Raw genomic sequence first — 4,911 nt, 5'->3', positions numbered from 1 at the left:
TTTTTCTGGTTTGGTTCACGTAGTAACGTGGTACCACACTGAAACATTCAATTAAACCTGGTCTTGATAAATATTTTAGAGGATAACGCATGTTAGGTTTGGGTTAGGTCTAGGATTTGTCCTCATCAGGCTCATACATTCGCATATTTCTCATACTTCATGGCTAGATCCCTGGCTGTTTCTGGATTGTATCACGTAGTAATGTGGTACCACGCTGAAACAGTCAATTAAACCTGGTTTCGATCAATATTTTTGAGGATAACGCAAGTTATGTCTGGGATAGGTCAGGGATTTGACCTCATCAGACTCATACTTTCGCACACTTCACGTACTCGTAGAACAGATCCTGGGTTATTTTCTGGTTTGGATCTAATAGTAATGTGGTACCACACTGAAACAATAGATTAAACCAGGTTTCGATCAATATTTTAGAGAATAATTCATGTTAGGTCTAGGTTAGGCCTGGGATCTTCACTCATCAGACTCATACTTTCGCATTCTTCACATACTCGTTGAACAGATCCTGGGTTATTTTCTGGTTTGGATCTAATAGTAATGTGGTACCCCACTGAAACAGTCCATTAAACCTGGTTTGGATCAATATTTCAGAGGATAACGCATGTTAGGTCTAGGTTATGTCTGGGATTTTCACTCATCAGACTCATACTTTCGCATTCTTCACATACTTGTTGAACGGATCCTGGGTTTTTTCTGGTTTGGATTACGTAGTAATGTGGGACCACACCGAAACAATCAATTAAACCTGCTCTTGATAACTATTTTAGAGGATAACGCATGTCAGGTCTGGGATAAGTCTGGGATTTGACCTCATCAGGGTCATACTTTCGCAGTTTTAACATGCATGTTGACCTGATCGAGGGTTTTTTCTGCTTTGGATCACGTGGTAAAGTGGTACCACAACTAAAACAGTCAATTAAACCTGGTTTCGATCATTATTTTAGACGATAACGCAAGTTAGGTCTGGGATAGGTCTGGGATTAGCCCTCATCAGACTCATACTTTCGCATTCTTCACATACTTGTTGAACGGATCCTGGGTTTTTTCTGGTTTGGATCACGTAGTAATGTGGGACCACACTGAAACAATCAATTAAACCTGGTTATGATAAATATTTTAGAGGATAACGCCTGTTAGGTCTAGGTAAGGTCTAGGATTTGCCCTCGTCAGGCTCATACTTTCGCATATTTCTCATACTTCATGGCTAGATCCTGGGCTATTTCTGGATTGGATCACGTAGTAATGTGGTACATCACTGAAACAGTCAATTAAACCTGGTTTCCATCAATATTTTAGAGGACTACGCATGTTAGGTCTAGGTAAGGCCTGGGATTTGCCCTCATCAGGGTCATACTTTCGCAGTTTTAACATACATGTTGACCTGATCGAGGGTTCTTAATGCTTTGGATCACGTAGTATAGTGGCACCACACTGAAACATTCAATTAAACCTGGTCTTGATAAATATTTTGGAGGATAACGCATGTTAGGTTGGGTTAGGTCTAGGATTTGTCCTCATCAGGCTCATACATTCGCATATTTCTCATACTTCATGGCTAGATCCTGTGCTGTTTCAGGATTGTATCACGTAGTAATGTGGGACCACACTGAAACAGTCCATTAAACCTGGTTTGGATCAATATTTTAGAGGATAACGCATGTCAGGTCTGAGATAGGTCTGGGATTTGCTCTCATCAGGCTCATTCTTTCGCATATTTCTCATACTTGATAGCTAGATCCTGCGCTTTTTCTGGATCGCATCACGTGGTAATGAAGTACAACACTGAAACAGTCAATTAAACCTGGTTTCCATCAATATTTTAGAGGACAACGCATGTTAGGTCTAGGTAAGGCCTGGGATTTGCCCTCATCAGGGTCATACTTTCGCAGTTTTAACATACATGTTGACCTGATCGAGGGTTTTTTCTGCTTTGGATCACGTAGTAAAGTGGTACCACACTGAAACAATCAATTAAACCTGGTCTTGATAACTATTTTAGAGGATAACGCATGTCAGGTCTGGGATAAGTCTGGGATTTGACCTCATCAGGGTCATACTTTCGCATTCTTCACATACTTGTTGAACGGATCCTGGGTTTTTTCTGGTTTGGTTCACGTAGTAATGTGGTACCACACTGAAACAGTCAATTAAACCTGGTTTGGATCAATATTTTAGAGGATAACGCATGTCAGGTCTGGGATAGGTCTGGGATTTGACCTCATCAGGGTCATACTTTCGCAGTTTTAACATGCATGTTGACCTGATCGAGGGTTTTCTCTGCTTTGGATCACGTGGTAAAGTGGTACCACAACTAAAACAGTCAATTAAACCTGGTTTCGATCATTATTTTAGACGATAACGCATGTTAGGTCTGGGTTAGACCTTGGATTTTCACTCATCAGACTCATACTTTCGCATTCTTCACATACTTGTTGAACGGATCCTGGGTTTTTTCTGGTTTGGTTCACGTAGTAATGTGGTACCACACTGAAACATTCAATTAAACCTGGTCTTGATAAATATTTTAGAGGATAACGCATGTTAGGTTTGGGTTAGGTCTAGGATTTGTCCTCATCAGGCTCATACATTCGCATATTTCTCATACTTCATGGCTAGATCCTTGGCTGTTTCTGGATTGTATCACGTAGTAATGTGGTACCACGCTGAAACAGTCAATTAAACCTGGTTTCGATCAATATTTTTGAGGATAACGCATGTTAGGTCTGGGATAGGTCAGGGATTTGACCTCATCAGACTCATACTTTCGCACACTTCACATACTCGTTGAACAGATCCTGGGTTATTTTCTGGTTTGGATCTAATAGTAATGTGGTACCACACTGAAACAATAGATTAAACCAGGTTTCGATCAATATTTTAGAGAATAATTCATGTTAGGTCTAGGTTAGGTCTGGGATTTGCTATCATCAGGCTGATTCTTTCGCATGTTTCTCATACTTGATGGCTAGATCCTGGGTTTTTTCTGGTTTGGATCACGTAGTAATGTGGGACCACACTGAAACAGTCAATTAAACCTGGTTTGGATCAATATCTCAGAGGACAACGCTTGTCAGGTCTGGGATAGGTCTGGGATTTGACCTCATCAGGGTCATACTTTCGCAGTTTTAACATGCATGTTGACCTGATCGAGGGTTTTTTCAGCTTTGGATCACGTAGTAAAGTGGTACCACACTGAAACAATCAATTAAACCTGGTCTTGATAACTATTTTAGAGGATAACGCATGTCAGGTCTGGGATAAGTCTGGGATTTGACCTCATCAGGGTCATTCTTTCGCATATTTCTCATACTTGATGGCTAGATCCTGGGCTTTTTCTGGATCGCATCACGTGGTAATGAAGTACAACACTGAAACAGTCAATTAAACCTGGTTTCCATCAATATTTTAGAGGACAACGCATGTTAGTTCTAGGTAAGGCCTGGGATTTGCCCACATCAGGGTCATACTTTCGCAGTTTTAACATACATGTTGACCTGATCGAGGGTTCTTAATGCTTTGGATCACGTAGTAAAGTGGTACCACACTGAAACAGTCCATTAAACCTGGTTTGGATCAATATTTTAGAGTATAACGCATGTTAGGTCTAGGTTAGCCCTGGGATTTTCACTCATCAGACTCATACTGTCGCATTCTTCACATACTTGTTGAACGGATCCTGGGTTTTTTCTGGTTTGGTTCACGTAGTAATGTGGTACGACGCTGAAACATTCAATTAAACCTGGTTTCGATCAATATTTTAGAGAATAATTCATGTTAGGTCTAGGTTAGGTCTGGGATTTGCTATCATCAGGCTCATTCTTTCGCAATGTTTCTCATACTTGATGGCTAGATCCTGGGTTTTTTCTGGTTTGGATCACGTAGTAATGTGGAACCACACTGAAACGGTCAATTAAACCTGGTTTGGATCAATATCTTAGAGGACAACGCAAGTTAGGTCTCGGATTGGTCTGGGATTTGCCCTCATCAGGGTCATACTTTCGCAGTTTTAACATGCATGTTGACCTGATCGAGGGTTTTTTGTGCTTTGGATCACGTGGTAAAGTGGTACCACAACTAAAACAGTCAATTAAACCTGGTTTCGATCATTATTTTAGACGATAACGCAAGTTAGGTCTAGGTTATGTCTGGGATTTTCACACATCAGACTCATACTTTCGCATTCTTCACATAGTTGTTCAACGGATCCTGGGTTTTTTCTGGTTTGGATCACGTAGTAATGTGGGACCACACTGAAACAATCAATTAAACCTGGTTATGATAAATATTTTAGTGGACAACGCAAGTTAGGTCTCGGATTGGTCTGGGATTTGCCCTCATCAGGGTCATACTTTCGGGCGTTTTAACATGCATGTTGACCTGATGGAGGGTTTTTTCTGCTTTGGATCACGTGGTAAAGTGGTACCACAACTAAAACAGGCAATTAAACCTGGTTTCGATCAATATCTTAGAGGATAACGCATGTCAGGTCTGGCATAGGTCTGGGATTTGACCTCATCAGGGTCATACTTTCGCAGTTTTAACATGCATGTTGACCTGATCGACGGTTTTTTCTGCTTTGGATCACGTAGTAAAGTGGTACCACAACTAAAACAGTCAATTAAACCTGGTTTCGATCATTATTTTAGAGGATAACGCAAGTTAGGTCTGGGATAGGTCTGGGATTAGCCCTCATCAGACTCATACTTTCGCATTCTTCACATACTTGTTGAACGAATCCTGGGTTTTTTCTGGTTTGGATCACGTAGTAATGTGGGACCACACTGAAACAGTCGATTAAACCTGGTTTCGATCAATATCTTAGAGGATAACGCAAGTTTGGTCTGGGATAGGTCTGGGATTTGCCCTCATCAGGCTCATACTTTTGCGTTTTTC

The sequence above is a fragment of the Colletes latitarsis genome, unplaced genomic scaffold (assembly GCF_051014445.1).
Source record: "Colletes latitarsis isolate SP2378_abdomen unplaced genomic scaffold, iyColLati1 scaffold0018, whole genome shotgun sequence".
Classification (NCBI taxonomy): domain Eukaryota; kingdom Metazoa; phylum Arthropoda; class Insecta; order Hymenoptera; family Colletidae; genus Colletes; species Colletes latitarsis.
This window is presented reverse-complemented; position numbering follows the sequence as displayed.